Source organism: Pseudorca crassidens, chromosome 9 (genome assembly GCF_039906515.1).
Source record: "Pseudorca crassidens isolate mPseCra1 chromosome 9, mPseCra1.hap1, whole genome shotgun sequence".
NCBI classification, from domain to species: Eukaryota; Metazoa; Chordata; class Mammalia; order Artiodactyla; family Delphinidae; genus Pseudorca; species Pseudorca crassidens.
Genome location: NC_090304.1, coordinates 90,516,438 through 90,534,417, shown reverse-complemented (window position 1 = coordinate 90,534,417; position 17,980 = coordinate 90,516,438).

The following is a 17,980-nucleotide window of genomic DNA, read 5'->3' as shown; positions in this document are numbered from 1 at the left end:
CAGGCTCAGCAGCCATGGCTCACGGGCCCAGCCGCTCCGCGCAGCACGTGGGATCTTCCCGGACCGGGTCACGAACTCGTGTCCCCTGCATCGGCAGGCGGACTCTCAACCACTGCGCCACCAGGGAAGCCCAAGATTGCCCCCTTTTTGGGAAGGTTGGGAAGTCCCATCAAGCGCCTCCTTTACGATGCCTTTCTCCCTCTGCTGCTTCTCATTCCAATCGACTTATTCACCATCAGCTGGGTACTGGAGATTAAGTTAAATTAGTACTTAATGGGTTCTAAACTGCTCTACTGCGGATTAGACTGCGGTGCTCGTCCTTGATTTAAACAGTAAATTGGATCACCGTTTGCCAGCACGGTGATTCGTGCTTTGGCAGCCTCTGCAGATCCATAAGTAAACTAGTAGATTTCCCTGGCACAGTAATCGGCCTTACTGTCTAGAGTCATCACACATTTCTCTTATACGTTGAACTAAAATAGAGAAGCAGGATGGTTGATGGTTTCATTTGTCGTCCCATTAATGAAACATAAAACAGATGTGTGAAACACTGTCTTAGTAATAGAAACTGCATTACAAATTATTTATCTGCAGAAATCATGTCCTGAATGGAAGGCAGGAACAAAATGTAGTTTTTCTCTTGACAGTACTAGGTCAAACTATATTTAAAAAAAGAAAAAAAACCCATTAAGCATAAAGTCTCCTGCTGCCATTAAATATAAAACACAATTTGTTCTCTTAGTTCTGCATAGCATTAAAATCTTGTAGAATCAACAGTACATCGGACCCACTTGTGTGTGACGTTCACTTTCTTTTTTCCTGGTCACTTCCCAGGTAATTCACTGGAAGACAAGGAAATGAGAGAAACATATGTACTCACTCTCGTCCTCCCTGTAAAGACCAGACCAGCAATGAAGTGTTGGAGGAGGAGGTCAAGTCAGCCAGAGAAACTTGGCAGCCGACTCTGGTACTGAGGGAATGAGTCCATCACCTTCATCTCCATCCTTTAGTATGCAAAGGAAAGCATGGCATGCTGAACTCAAGAGGGAACATAAAACCGCCTTCTAGGAAGCCTTGGCAGGACCACAAGGGAGGGATTGTAAAGTGCAATGCTTTTCTTGACTTGGATGGTTAGGAAAGCTGGAGAGATAGGGTACTCAGGTTACGTTATGTCCTTGGACCTCAGCACCAGTGCCTTCATAAGGTGGGGGGTGGGGGGAAGGGGAAAAGAGAGGGAGGGCTGATGTGGCCCAAGTGTGTACTGCAGAGCATACCTTCTGGTACCTTCCCTCAGTTAGTGGTCACTCAAAGTGTTCTTGGATATTCTGGACGAAAGGGGTGCAGGGACATTTCCCAGGCAGCACTCCCAAGTCAGCTGTGCTTTCTTTCCCTGGACTCCTATTCCTAGAACTTGCCCTGACACTGTATCTCTCTACGGTCTGGTCTCAGGCATGGTACCTAACAACCTTGATCTGTTCATTTTACAAACAGAGAGTCTGTGGGCTCCAGCCTCAGCCTCCACGTCCAGCTCTGACCACCCCACTGTCCAGTTTATAGCTCTGCTTGCTCTCTGCACAGTGAGACAGGACTACTCTCCTCTGTGCAATCCTAATACATTTTACATGCATGAGGTGTAGGATTTAAGCTATTATATCATAATTTACATACATTTAAACAAGATATTTCCTTTGGTGGACAGAGTCATTGAAAGTGGCGACTTCCAAGTGTGTGCTTATCAGCACCTCTCACAGCACCTGCCACATAATAGATGCTCAATGAAGAAGCGTTGAGTGAATGTTTGAGTGAATGATTATATTTTGGAGGGGGTCTTTTTCCCTACATAGCCACCCCCTCATAACACAAATGAGGGGAAAACGAGGTTTGCCAGGAAACCTACTTACAGGAACCTCAAAACTGGTCTATTGCCCAGAGCCTTGAATCTTGGCCTTCTGTTTACAGTGAAGGGGCTTAAATACAGATAGGAATCACACTCAGGCACTCTGTCTCATGAGCAGCAAAAGGCAAGGGTCTTTCTCTCTGCAAACACATAAAATTTCCCATCAAAACTGATGATAAAACAAAAAAAAACTGATTATAATCTTAAAAAACAAATACTTCATTTTGGTGAATAGTTTGAGTTTTAAATAGCTTGATTTTAAATAGGAGAAGAAAATTTGTGCATGATTCATTAAAAAATATATTGTATTATACGGTGGGCACTGGAAAGACAAAATCCCTTTGTTTCAGGAGAGGAACTCATGACGCAATTGGGAAGCAGACCTGTAAATGGGATGGGCAGGAGACCTGGTTGTGACATGTACAGAAATTGTTATAATATAATAAATACATACCCAAATAGAGAATGAACTTGATGCGTTGCTAAGGCAGCCTAGAAGAGAGAGTCCACGGGTTCGTAGAGAGGTGCAACAAGAGGGGGCTTGAGCAAACAAATGCATGGGTACTGCACTTCAGCTATATTAAATACAAAGAGGGAAGGAAGGGAGGGAGGGAGGGAGGAAGAGAGAGGGAGAAAGGAGGGAGAAAGGAAAGAAAGAAAGGAAGGACGGAAGAAGGAAGATAAAGAGAGAGAGAGAGGCAGAGGGAGAGAGAGAGTTAACTGTTCTAAGGATGAAATCGCTGGTAATGTCCGCCATTCACTTGTCTGCTATCATTACCTTTACTTTACAATTACGTCCACTGTTAAGTAATTACATGTGAGAGCCTACAACAGTCAGTAAATAATTACTTTTTACCATGTTTTCACTCTCAGGGATAATTAATGATCCAGGCAATGACATTAGCAATACACTGCAGCTAAAGTCCTCCTCCTGCCTGGAATCTCCTGCACGTTGACAAGAGCACAGGAAAAGGCAGCTGAAGAAATAACAAAGAGGGGATATTGTCAGGGAGCAGAACAGGATTTGGACTAGGTGTGAAGGCCAATGGCCAAGTGTCCAATTGCGCTGTTTCCTCTTGCTGGCTTTAAGATTGTTAGCCACTCACAGTGCATTCAAGGCTCTAAGCAAACTCCTTGAAATGTATTTGTTCTAGGAATTTGAGACGTTTAAAAACGTTTACGAGCCCCCTTAAGAAAATAAATCCCGGGCCATAAACTCTAAAACCTTTGCTTATGCATGCAGAGAAATTAGGCTCACCCAGTGTCGCATCCTGCTTGGGACAGCAGTGTCTGGGGACAGTGGGTCACAGAGACAAAACCAGACCTAGGAGTGAAGTTGAGGTGGATAGTTTGATTCAGTTGGATTTCTCCTGGGGCTGAACTCTGGGCCAGTTGTACCTTTCAAGACTGGATCAGACACTTTGGAAAGGTACACCTTAGAGGAAGACCCAGCATGGGTGGGTCTTTCGCTGGTGGGGAGGGCACCGCTCTCATTACTAGAAGTCATTTAATGTTGAACAAATGGGAAAGGCGAAGGTTTTTTGGAGTCATTCCACCAGAAGGGAAAGATTTGCAGTTTACTGAACCATGAGAGATGACCTGAAATTACCTTTGCTCACCTACTGCTGGCCACTCAACCCACCAGGTAAGGAGGCGAACCCTCTCTGAATGCAAAGTACTCCACAGGCAGCCGGAAGCTTTTTTTTTCCAACTGTGTCCGCTCAACTAGAAACAAGCCTGTTGTCAGTGATCCTCCTTTCTGTAAAACTTTCTCCTAGAACTTTTCTTTTTGTTTCTTTCACCTATAATCTTTAAGGAGATGCTTCTCCCTTCACCACTGCTTTGACAACCTAAACGTCCGCTGTGAATGCCCGGAGCCTCTCAGAGAGCGAATCCTCTTCTGAAGAGGTGTCTGATGGGTCTAAATCTCAGCACGTGAACTGCACGTTCTGGTCCCCAGCCGAGGAAAATCGATCGCATTCCTCTTTGAGGAGCAGTGGTGTGAATATTAGGCAGTTTCTTTTTAATGGGGTCCCTAGAGTCTGTGGGAGGAGGGGCTAGTTTTCATTTCTCTGGTGCCCAGAGTTCACCAGGAAGGGCCAACAGGGGAGAACAGAAAGGGAAAGGAGGGGACAGCACTCTCCTTTCTGCTGCAACTTCTGGAAAATTTGGGGATTCAGGGCATGTGGAGGAGGAGCCCCAGCTGTGAAAAACAGTTTGAAGAAATGCCAGGCTGAGGTTTGCCATCTTGCTGGCAACTCCCAGGCTGAAATTGAGGTCCTGTTCCTGCCACCACGGAGGTGGAGGATAAGCATTTCTTTTCTCTCTTTTTTTTTTCTTTTTCCTGTTTTTCTTTTTGATTTATAATGTTGTGTTAGCTTCAGGTGTACAGCAAAGTAATTCAGTTATATATTCTTTTTCAGATTCTTTTCCATTATAGGTTATTACAAGATACTGAATATAGTTCCTTGTGCTAACAGTAGGTCCTTGTTGTTGATCTATTTTGTTTAATTTTTAAAATTATTAAAAAATTTTTTAATTTTTAAAATTTTTATTGGAGTATAGTTGATTTAAAATGTTGTGTTAGTTTCTGCTGTACAGCAAAGTGAATCAGCCATACATATACATAAATCCACTGTTTTTAAAAGAATTCTTCTGCCCATGTTGACAATCCCAGTCCCCCAGGGACGCTGACTTAGTGCTGGGTCATCAGATCCTGGACTTCTCATGGGGGATCTCATGGGAGGCAGGGAGTGTCACAGATAAATCCAGGGAGGTTGGCAGGGGACAGGTTTGGAGACCCTCTCATGCCAAGCTAAGGAATTCAACTTTATCCTCTAGAAGATGGAAAACCATTGAAGAGTATTTAGCTGAGGAGAAGTGCAGTCAGATTGGTGTTTTAGGTAGGACAACTGTGGCAGCTGAGTGAGGATGAATTTGAGAGGAACAGGACAGGTCAGTTAGGGATCTCTATTAATAATTCAGGGAAGAGCCTCAGGACTTGCATATATCCAACCACCCATTGGACACTTCCACTTCCGTTTCCCACAAGCAAAGAAAACCTTATCCTGCTTTTCCTAAATTCCCTATCTTGGTGAATAATTGCCCAACCACCCTAGTTAGAAACATGGTAATCATCCTTGATACCCTTCCTTTCCCTCTTTCCCCATATTCTATCACCATGGTCTGCTAACTCCAATCTTTCCCTCCACTCCACTCTAAAAATCATCAATCTGGTTCAGGTCTTTGCCATCTCCTCCCTGGACTTTTTCAATAGCCTCCTGAACATGAAAGTAGAGTGGTCCTTAGGGGGTCTGCTCTTTCAAGAAGGGCAAAGAAATGAGAAATGTCCATCCTGGGTTGCAGACACAAGCTCCTGAAGAGGAAGTCTTATCTGAAACCAACAGGCTAGGGTAGGTGCCCATCCCCTGCTATAATAGCATTTTTCACATTTTGTGGATGTTATCTGGTTACATATCAGTCATTCCCTTGAGATCAGACATCAGCAAACGATGGACCAGATCTGGCCTGCCACCTCTCTTTGTAAAGAATGTTTTATTGGAAGAAACCATGTGCAATTATTTGCATATCATCTATGGCTGTGTTTTATTTGAGTCGTTGCAACAAAGATTATGCGATCCACAAAGACTAAACTATTTGCCACCTCGCCCTCTACAGAAAAAGTTTGCCAACCCCTGCTCAAGCCTACAAACTTGTCAAGGGTGAGGAGCTGTGTTTCTGTAATTGTTGTATCCCTGGGATCTAGCTCTTTGCTTAGAACATAAATATGTGACTTGTATGTGTGTTACGTGAGGGGGACAATACCACGTGCAACTCGATGGTGTTGGGGAGGACATGTTACAGCCTGATTTCTATACGCACAGCAGCAGATGGAGGCCCCCGATGTAAGTTACTCCGTTGTTATTCTTTTTTTTTTGCGGTGCGTGGGCCTCTCACCGCTGTGGCCTCTCCTGCTGCGGAGCACAGGCTCTGGACGTGCAGGTCCAGCGGCCACGGCTCACGGGCCCAGCCGCTCCACGGCATGCGGGATCCTCCCAGACCTGGGCACGAACCCGTTTCCCCCCCGCATCGGCAGGCGGACTCCCAACCACTGCGCCACCAGGGAAGCCCCATTGTTATTCTTAACAGTGCAAGTCTCCATTTAATAGTAAGGTCCCAAACACCTTGACTCATCATGCCCTCTGGGTGGCACTGCCTGCAACCCTTAGACCCTAAGCAACACCACCCATCCTTCAGCCAGTGGCTACAGATCCTGGCTACTGTTAGTCCCAAATGAGGACAAAAGTTTGGTGACGCCTATAAGGGGCTTCGTACATTTTTTTGTAGCTGCACTGCTTTCAGTAGGTTTTGATTGTTGAATCTAATTTGGGGAGATAGATAATGGATTTAGTTGTTACTTTCTAGAAGCAAAGCATTAACCTAACACGGGGGCCCCAGGCCTGTCTGTTGGTGACAGGGCACCCTGCTGGGTTCTTTTCCTGCGTTGTCTCTGCTCACCAGTTTTGCTCACTGCCGTATCCTATCTCTCTACAACTCTGCCTGATGCATGGTAGGTGCTCAACAATTATTTGTTAATGAAAGTTCATTTGAATTGTTTTATATCCTCTTTTTTACCTCCCTGTGAGCTATGCCTTACTATGCCCCATTTTACGGATGATTAAGCTGGGCTGGGGAGATCCTGTAACACGGCTGGTCAACGTCACGAGCGCGATGTAAATCCAAATCTTTTTGTCTTGGAAGTCTGGATTCTGTCTGTAACATCAAAATTCAGACTAACAGACACTCCGTTTTGGACCAAACATCCTCATTTTCCTTTTTATGGGATCAGAAATATATAGGAACTTCCCAGGCCACTATTTCCCAGGTTCCAGTCACCATTATGTGATTTCAGAAGCTGGGTCTTCAGGAGGCAAAGTGAATTCTTTGCCTAAACTCGGTACCATGGCCCCTGGGATTTCTCTGTTGCCTGTGCAGATTTTGGCATATTCTCTGAAATTTCTGAGTCACCACCCCTCTCCCATGCCACTGGAGAGAATCCTGTGCTCACAAAGGCTACCCCGTGTTCCGTTCAAGCACAATGAGAATCAAGCAACGGAGCTGTACACCGGCTTTTCAAAAGGCTCCAGTATAATGTGGCGATTGTGTCATGGACAACAATAATAAAGAAAAAAACTCCCAGCCAACTTTTTTCACATGACTGGAGAGAGAAAACAAGCAAACACGACACGGACCGAGCCTCCCCGCTCTTTCCTCCCCAGAAGGCAGGTTCTAGAACCACTGCTTGCTTCTCTATGTCACAAATCCGATGATGATTGGAAATTTCCTGCTCCTTAGTGCAGCAAGGGAAACTAATTGGTGATTTTCATTCCCTTGACTCTGAGCTCTATTTATGACTGAGCTTTGGTGTCACATCCGTTACCAAAATATATCATTAAGTAGCAAAAACCAACTCAGCAGGTGAGATTAAAACTGATCATGTAGAAGTTTTCACTTGTGTTTCTACCCGGGCTGAAAACCAGACTTTGTGCTTTTCCTCTTCCAAAGATAATCTGCACGTTAATGGACTGCAAAAAGCAGCCCTGCCAGCAAAAATAAATAAAGAAACATTTATTAAAGCCTCAATAAATAGTAATTCACTGAAGATAAGATTCTTCCTCCTGAAAGTCTAAATGCCTTCTAGAAATTATTTCGGAACTCTTCCCCTCTCTCATCCACACTCTTTTCCATCTTGCTTTGCATCTGGCTCTGATCTGGTTTCTCTTGCCTTCAGGAATTCAGGAATGAATTCCAAGCCATTTTCTAGGTGACTCTTGACGATCAGGGAAGGCTCAGATTGTAAATGCTGGAAGGGACGCTGATGGGATAGAAATGTGTAAATTGCAAATGCTGGGTGGTCTAGAGGCTTTCCCAGCCTAGTGAGTTCTCCAAAGTGCCACTCGCGCTCAGAACTCTTCAGAAGGTCCTGGTTTGGGGAAGGAAGAGAGAAGCAGGCACGGGGAAACCACCACAAGTCATGTTTCCAGTTCATATTTCTTGTTGTACTGGAAATCTGTCAGCAACAGGAGAATGCTTCCCCGTTCTTAAACGTAGTCCTTAGATCAAAGGAAAAGAGAGTTGGACGGAATCTTGGAGATCTTCTTGTCCCATCCCTTCATTTTACATATGCTTAAAATCTCTTCCACTTTAAATTAAAGCTCTCCCATTACTGTGTGTTGTTCTCCAGTCACCTCCGTAGCTTTCACCTTCCCTTCATTGCCAAACATATTGAAAAGTAGCCTAGATTCCCTCTCCTCCTCCTTCATCTTTCTGCAATCCATCTTTTATGTATTATTCCTGGAAACTGCTTGTTGCAAAGTCATCAATAACCCTCCAGTGGCCAAAACCAATGAATGCTTACCAGTTCAATCTTGCACTGTGCCCCTTGGATGCCACCCACAACTTCTTTGGGAAACTCTTCCCTGCCAGCTCCAGTGACGCCCTTCTGGTTCTCTTGCTTCCCTGACAACTCCTGCTCAATCTCTTGCTGATTCTTTCACCAGGTCTGGAAACACAGCTTTTACCCCATGGCTCTGTCCTTGGCCTTCTTCTCTTTTCCTCTGTGCATTCTATTTGACTGATCCCATCGGGTCCTATGACATCAACCATCTCCTCTACGGCTGGCTCTCATAGGTATGTCACTAACTCAGACTTTTCAGCTCCAAGCAGTGTGTCTTACTGCCATGGCATCTTCACCTGGCTGCCTCTTAGGCACCTCGTACATGACTTGTCATGGATAGACATCAGTTGTCCTCTTTCTCCATCCAGTCTTCCCTTCAGAGTCCTTGTATCTCTATCAGTGTATTCAAGCCAGAATCTGTGGGGTGATGTAACATCTGCTTCTCCTATGCATCCCATACTTAATTTTTTCTTAGACTTTAATGAAAGCACATTCATTAGTTATTCCATTTTCTTTCTAATTTATTTTATTGAAGTAGTTGATTTACAATGTTAGGGTAATTTCTGCTGTACAGCAAAAGTGATTCAGTTATATGTATATATACATTCTTTTTCATATTCTCTTCCATTATGCTTTATCACAGGATATTGAATATAGTTCCCTCTTCTATACAGTAGGACCTTGTTGTTTATCCATTCTATATGTAATAGTTTGCATCCGCTAATCCCCATGCGCACTCCATCCTCCCTCACGTCCCTCCCCCTTGGCAACCACAAGTCTGTTCTCTATGTCTGAGTCTGTTTCTGTTTCGTAGCTAATTTCATTTGTGTCATACTTTAGATCTCACATAGAAGTGATATTATATGATTCCACACCTAATTAATCACCAAGTTCTTCCAATTCTTCATTCTATGAATCTTTTGGCTCCTGCCCTAAGGTGCTTTCTATACCTTCCCTGTCCTATTGCAACACCTTCCCGTTGATCTCCCTGCTTCCACTTCCTGCCTCTCCAACCCATCCTCCATATGCAGGTCAGAGTTGTCTTACATACACTGATCTGATCTGGCAACTCTCCTGTTTAAAAGTCCTTGATGGTTCTCCATTGTCTGTAGGATAAAATGCAACCTCCTTAGCCAGACATAAAAGGCCCATCATTATTTAGCTCCTCTGTACTTTCCAACCTCATTGCTGGCCACTTGTACCCTCTTACAGTCATTCCAAGTCATGATCAGTTTCTGGCATCTCTCATGCAATTCTCATCCCTGCACCTTTGCATATGTTCTTTTTTTCTGCCCTGGAGGCTATTGACTCCTTGGTAAGTACAGCTCATCTTGAAGATTGCTCAAACATTTCTTCCTCTGTACACTCTGCCTTGATCTCGCTCAGACACAGTTAATTGCTTTGTTCTCCATATTTTTATAACATTTTGACTATGTCTTTCTTAGCATTTACCCAGCAATTTTGTAATTGTTTATTTATAAGACTGTTTCCCCAGCTAGAATGAGCTCCTTGAGGGTGAGGACCTTGCCCCTTTTATCTTTTGCATTTCTGATACCTGGTAGATCCTCTATAAATACAATTAGAAAATGAATAAGAAAAATGAGATTCAGAAAGGTGAAGTGGATTTTGGATTTTCCCAATCACACAGCCAGTCAGTGGTGATTTCTGGGCTGGAACTATGATCCTCTGACTCTGGACTTGTGTCCCATTTACCACAAAATGGCTGACTGAAATTCAACTCCCCACTGGGCTGGGATGACAGTGGGTGGGTATAGGGCACTGGACAGACCCATCCAGTGATATCAAAGGGGATATAATTCGACAGACAGAACTGGCATCTGGAGGGGATCTGCAGAGACAAGAGTGACCAGTGCTCTGGGTTGTCAAAGTTGGGGGAAGGCACAGGAAGCAATAGGTAAGCCTTAACCAGGAAGAATAGCACCACTGCAGAGAAGCCAGGAGCAGACAACATTCAGAAATCCAGGAGGACAGGGACTCAGTGAGGTGGCATCAGATAAACTTATCAGAAGGACTCTGTGTTAGGACTTTCCAGAGAAACTGAACCTATATGATGATTGATACCTAGGTTTAGCTCTATCTATCTGTCTGTCTATCTGTATCTCTATCTCTGTCTAGAAAGAGGTTTATTATAAGATGTTGCCTCTCTCAGTTATGGAAGCTGACAAGTCCCACCCTCTGCCATCTGTAAGCTGGAGTTCCAGGAAAGCAGGAGGTATAGTTCGAAGGCCTGAGAGCCAGAGAGCTGAATGGTACAGATTTCAGTCCGAGTCTGAAGGCCTGAGAACCAGATCACCAAAGGCAGAAGATTGCTGTCCAGATCAACTTGTCAGGCAGAGAGTGAATTCAACTTTCCTCTGCCTTTTTGTTCTTTTCAGGCCCTCAGTGGATTGAATGGTGCCCACCCACATTGGGGAGGAATATATGCTCTACTCAGTTCACCAATTCAAATGCTGATCTCTTCCAGAAACACCCTCAGAGACACACCCAGATATCTGGTCATCCCGTGGCCCATAAGATTATCCATCACAAGTTCCTATTTTAGCTGCCAGATAAAGTTAGAGTCCTGGTCTTAGAAATGAGAAGCTTAGACTGATCACCAAGAGGACTTGGGCACAGGTAACAGGACAGGAAGCCAGTTACCAGAATCAGGTTACAAAGTAGAGAAGATGGGGAGGGAGGTTGAGAATAGGGGAGGCTATCACACCCTTGCCTCTCAGCTATGTTACACTCTAAAAAGCAGGTGTTTTCAAAATAGACAATATTAAACATCTCCCAAGGACTTTCTCTCGATTTTTCCCTGGGTCCATTTTCCTTTATTTCCAGTTGCATTTCTGTTTATTAAAAACAAGCTGGTACTGACTTGGGATGATTGGTCAGTGTCCCTCATTTTGGACAGAAGAAAGTATCTGCTCATGCAGTCAAGGTGTATTTAGAGCTTGGAAAGAGGGCAGCTCTGCCTGGAGGGCTTCTTAACGGTCCTTGGTAGCCTGTGTCTGAGAAGATGACCTTGGGCTGGGCTTCAGATCCACACATGTTTGCTTCTGACCTGGCCTCAAAAGAGGTATTAAAATGTACTCCAACTCTTTACCTTTCCCATCCCGATTAACCAAAATGTTTAATAAGTAACAGGGATGTTTCCAGTAATTTAGCACTTCATTAGTAATTTGTTCTATTAAAATACGTATCGCCCAAATCAACTCCATTCAGACAACCTTTTGCTGCCTTCACAAAAGATAATGACTTCTAATTCCCATTACTTGAACAGCTTATAAACCTTCTAAGTGGTTTGCTATTTTTCATTAAGGTGTATCACAGACAGATTTTGGACCTTGCAAAAAAGTAAATAAAACCCATGAAAACTGAACCAGAGATAAGCAAGTAAAAGTGAATAAACACACTTAGAAACCCCCTTAGGGATACTACACCATGACTGTGCAGGAACAGCCTTTGTGTTTTTGCATAAAACAAAGTCCACTTCTTGTTAAGTCAGGGAATTTGAATTTTGCCTTTTCAGATACCTAAGGCAGCTGGAAACTTCATCCCTATTTCACAGAGATGAAGGCTTATAAAATCAGAGAATGTTGTGAGAAGGCGTCCAAGTATTTCATAATGCAGATGAGAGGAATTTTGAAGTCAACAGACTGTGTTTGGGACAGAATGGTTCACATGATAGCTTGTCCGATCACTATTAACGAATAGTGAATATGGTGCGTCCACGTCTCTACAAATGACCTAGAGACTGTCATGCAGAGTGAACCAGAAAGAGAAAAACAAATATCATATACTAACGCATATATAAGGAATCTAAAAAAATGGTATAGATGATCTTATTTGCAAAGCGGAAATAGAGACACAGACATAGAGAACAAATGTATGGATACCAAGGGGGGAGGGGGGTGGGTGGGATGAACTGGGAGATGGGGATTGACATATATACACTACTATGTATAAAATAGATAACTAATGAGAACCTACTATATAGCACAGGGAACCCTACTCAGTGCTCTGCAGTGACCTCAATGGGAAGGAAATCTAAAAAGGAGGGGATGTATGTATACGTATAGCTGATTCACTTTGCTGTACAGTAGAAACTAACAACATTGTAAAGCAACTATACTCTAATTAAAAATAATAGTGAATAAGGTGGAGATCTCGCCCGTGGTTCGTGGCTTGACATTGCCTTTGCCTGTTTGCCTTTCTTTTTTTACCTGCTCCACAGTACCCACTACAGCACTGAGCACATAGTAGGTAGGTTATGCTCATTTGTTTGACTCCGTATTGCTGCTACCTAGTATGAATTGAGAACACATCATGTGTCAGTCGCTGTTGAGAAATGTTCAATGTCATCTTATTTATCCAGTGATTGGAGCCTACTCTTGTAAATACCAAAATTTTCCTATTTTATGTTAGCAAATTTTGACAGAAGTTATTCTCTAATATAATGCATATTTCTTTGTCTTCCTCCAGAGAGAAGACAGAATATGACCCCTACATTTAAGGGTCTAGATGGAAAGCAAGGTATGAAGCGATAGCAAGAATTAAAGGGAGAGCAGGTCGAGAGGCACAATGGAGGCGAAAGGAGAAGTGGCCTGCAGCCATGTGTTCATTCCTTCACTCAGCAGATGTTTGCTGAGCACCTACTATGCTACCACTGTGCTACAGACTGAGGATTCAGTGATAGGCCAAGCAGACGTGGTCTCTGTCCTCCTGAAGCCTCCAGGCTAGTGAGAAAATCTGAGAAGTGAAAGCACCATTCTAATGTGGTGGGATACATACTGTGATGGAGAAAAAGACTGAGGACATATAAAATGAGGCAGCTCAGAGGAGCATCCCGAGGAAGGAACGAGCATGGCTGCACGTTCCACTCCTCAGTATGTTAGTGAGAACCGACTAGGTTCCTGGGGTGAACAGATGTGAGGGACACTGCAGAACCGCCATCTCCTGTTCCCCAGAGAAATGTGTAAGACAAGCGATAGGCAAACATGAAGATCACTGGGCAATGGAGATGCAGCTTTACTTTTCCTGTGAGAGCAGTTGACGCTTCTAACTGGATCGATGTGGTGCAGAGTGGAAGTGCTTCCCCTTTAAGGTGTGCTATGATGTGATTTAAGGAAGGTGCGGCAAGTGTCTTCATACAGCCCTTTATCTGACGCTGACATTTTTTTTAATTGACGTATAGTTGATTTACAATTGTGTTAGTTTCTGGTATACAGCAAAGTGATTCAGATATATATATATATATTTATTATTTTCATATTCTTTTCATTATGGTTTATTACAGGATATTGAATATATATATATCAAGTAGGACCTTGTCATTTATCTATTTTATGTATAGTATTTTGTATCTGCTAATCCCAAACTCCTAATTTACCCCTCCTCCACCCCCTTTCCCCTTTGGTAATCATAAATTTGCTTTCCATGTCTGTGAGTCTGTTTCTGTTTGTAAATAAGTTTCTTTGTATCATATTTTAGATTCCACATATAAATGATATGCTATGCTATTTGTCTTTCTCTGTCTGACTTACTTCACTTAGGATGATAGTCTCTAGGTCCATCCATGTTGCCACAAATGGCATCATTTCATTAGAGTTTTCTATGGATACATGCCCGGGAGTGGGATTGCTGGGTCATATGGTAGTTCTATCTTTAGTTTTTAAAGGAACCTCCATACTGTCCTCCATAGTGGCTGCACAAATTTACATTCCCACCAACAGTATAAGAGGGTTCCCTTTTTTCCACATCCTCTCCAGCATTTGTAATTTGTAGACTTTTTAACGATGGCCATTCTGACTGGTGTGAGGTGATATCACATTGTAGCTTTGATCTGCATTTCTCTAATAATTAGCGATGTTGTGACTTCAACTTTTTTTTTTTTTTTTTGCGGTATGCGGGCCTCTCACTGTTGTGGCCTCTCCCGTTGCGGAGCACAGGCTCCGGACGGGCAGGCTCAGCGGCCATGGCTCACGGGCCCAGCCGCTCTGCGGCATGTGGGATCTTCCCGGACCGGGGCACGAACCCGTGTCCCCTGTATCGGCAGGCAGACTCTCAACGAGTGCGCCACCAGGGAAGCCCCAACATTTTTAAAAGCAGTGTCTCAGCTAGGTATTTCTGCATTACAGACCACCCCACAGCTCAGTTGCTTAAACCAGTAGTATTTATTCTGGCTCCTGAGTGCCCGCTGAGTGGTTCTTCTGGTCTCGGCTGGGCTTATTAATGTGCTGGGCGTCATCTGTGGATCAGTTCACCAGCTCTGGTGATTTTAACCGGTCTCTGGCACGTTTGGGGGTTTGCTGGTTATTGGTTGATCTGGGATGGCCTTGGTTGGGGCAAGTGGTTGGTTCACATGTTCTCTCATCTTCCAGAAGCCAGCCTAGTTATATTCATATGTGGTGGCAAAGTTCCAAGAAAGCAAGTGGAAGCATGAAGGCCTTTTGATGCCTAGGCTCAGAACTGACATACTATCATTTCTGCCATATTCTATGGGCCAAAACAAGTCAGGTCACCCAGACTCAAGGGTGGGGAAATACCCTTCAGTTTTTCACGGGAGGAGCTAAATAGTCATGTAGCAAAGGCATAAACTAGGAAGTCACTTTTCCAGTCAATCTACAACAAGTAGCAACTTTGAAAGTGCTGGAAAACCCAGTGTTTCCCTGGTATCTTTGTCACAGCTCATGTCTCTGGTGTCCTCTGGGCCTTGTCATGGTTGTGCACACCTGCTTCCATGAAAAGGAACAGACACCAGGCCCCTACGACTTTCCTTAGCCTCCTTTGTAGGGAGCTCTGTCTTCCCACTGGCGTGCAGTGGAAGTCAGCCAAACCAAGAGTCATAAGGGCACACGCCCGTTAAACAATGCTGGTCAGCTCTCCTGACCATAGTCATCATATTGATCACTGATATTGATAGATCCGCCCTGGTCAAGAGACAGATCCATTGGGACAGAATGGTTGGCAGGTCACCACATCCAGGGAGAGTGCCGTGTGTGCTGATATACCTTTAATGAACATTTAATACAGTGCTGGGTGCTTGAATGAGCTTGGGGTCACTGCTAATAAAAGCCTGGGCTCAAACATCTCATGTATTTGGCATAAATGTGCCACATTCTCACTTCAAGAAATGAAAACCAGTTTACCTTAGGTGAAGATAAGAATCTTTCTTCTTTGTATCTTCTGACACAATCTTTTTTATTTTCAAACTCTGCCCCTTTCAGGGTTCATGTTTTCTTGGCTTCGCACTGGGAGAAAGATTGCCTTTTCTTCCTCAGTTTCTGTTATAGAAATCGGAGGAAGGCTATTGTGAATAATGTTGCAGCGAACAAGGGAGTGTAGATACCTCTTTTGAGATACAAATTTCAGTTCTGTTGGATGTAAACCCAGAAGTGGGATTACTGTATTATATGGTAGTTCTATTTTTAAGCTTTTGAGGAGCCACCATACAGTTTACATTCCTACCAACAGTGCACAAGGGTTCCAATTTCTCCACATTCTTGCCAACATTTTAAAAAAATAATAGCCATCCTAATGGCTGTGAAGTGGTGTCTCATTATAGTTTTGATTTGCATTTCCCTGTTGCTTAGTGATGTTGAGCATCTTTTCATGTACCTGTTGGCCATCTGTATGTCTTCTTTGGAGAAATGTCTATTCAAGATCCATTTTTTTTTTTTTTTTGGTATTTGTGCTTTGGGTTTGTTTGTCTTTTTTTTTTTTTTTAACGTCTTTGTTGGAGTATAATTGCTTTACAATGGTGTGTTAGTTTCTGCTTTATAACAAAGTGAATCAGCTATACATATACATATATCTCCATATCTCTGTCTTGAGTCTCCCTCCCACCTTAATAGGTGTTTTGTTATTGAGTAGTAGGAGTTCTTTGAATATTAATCCCTTATCAGATTATTCACAATAGCCAAGGCAAGAAACAACCAAAAAGTCCATTGATGAATGAATGGAGAAAAAATGTGGTATATACATGCCTGGACTATTATTCAGTCTTAAAAATAAGGAAATCCTGTCATATGCAACAACGTGGATGGACATGGAGCACATTATGCTAAGTGAAATAAGCCAACCACATTTGTAAGGACAAATATGGCATGATTCCATTTCTATGAGGTATCTAAAACAAACTCATAGAAGCAGAGATTAGAATGTTTGTTGCCAGGGGCAAGGGTCTGGGGAAATGGGAAGTTGTTCATGGGTGTACAGGTTCAGTTATGGAAGACAAGTGGGTTCTAGAGATCTGCTTTATAAAACAGTGCCTTTAGTTAATACTATATTGTGCACTTAAAAAAAAATTGTTCAGAGGGTAGATCTCATGTTAAGGGCTCCTACTACAAAACCAAACCAAAACAGAACCCTAAAGGGACATGAGGTAACTTTTGGAGGTGATGGATATATTTATTACCTCGACTGTGGTGATGGTTTTCCCAGGTCGATGCATCAAATTGTATGCAATAAGTATGCACCGTTTTTTATTTATCAAATTATACCTCAATGAAGCTGTTTTTAGAAAAGGAAACCTGAGAAAGGGCTCTGATGGGACACTGGCCCTGGGTGCCTGCCATGGTCAAATCAACTGCCTCAGGGGGTGGTACTATTGCACTAACTGGATATTACCTATGGTAACCTGTGTGTGGAGGAAGGGTCAGTTCCTGGCAAGATGCAAGGGGCTGAGTGTGGGTGGGGGTGGGGATAGAGGGTGGCTGGTTGGGAGTGAGGGTGACAATGGGGCAGGGAGTAGGATCAAATAGTATTTTTCTAGTTAAGATAGTCTGATTTATTCAGACTAGCTTGCAAGTACCATTAGACCACACAGACAAGTTTATGAACAATTGAATTATAATAAAATACTAAAACCAAAGCTATCTATGGTATTTACTATATCTTTGATCATAAATATTTAGATACCCTCAGATTCTACAAGGAGGCAAAGATGAATCACTGATTACATCCTGGAATGTGCTTTCCTGAATGTTCCCCGCTAACAGCTTTCTGATTTGTTGATTTATATCTTTTCAATAAATTCTATGGGAAAATGGTGATTTGAGATTTCTGATTTGTTGAGTTGTGCATCGATGGCGGTGTATCTTATGAGCAGAGTTGACCTATTGGCAGGAATCTTGACATGCCACATTGCAGCAGAGGCCTTTGCCAAGGGCCATGTAGCTCTCCTCTGGCCCTCCCTGCTTTGATCCCCACTCACTCAGCTCCAGCCATCCCAGGACCTCTCAGTCCTCACACGGCCCATCTGTCTGTTGTATGAGTGGACTCTAAGGAAAAGAGTAAGAACATTACGGCCAAGCTTTATAGAGGAAAACAAGCTAATTATTGTCCCAGTGGATAAATATTATATTACCCATTCTGTGGATAGTGGTCCAAAGGAAGCGTACGTAATAAATGAGAGGAGCAAAGAACTGCTGCTTAGGGGCTTAAATGTTCCAACTTCAAAAGACTCTCACTGCTCGATGAAAATATCTCCAGTGCTTGACTCCGAAAGGATTCTAGAAAGTACAAGTCTCATGCACCACATTCGGAATTTAACCGCTTCCCAGCTGCCATTTTCTTGAGGCCAGCAGGTTCTCTAAAGGTCTCATTCCAGTCTTTTCCTC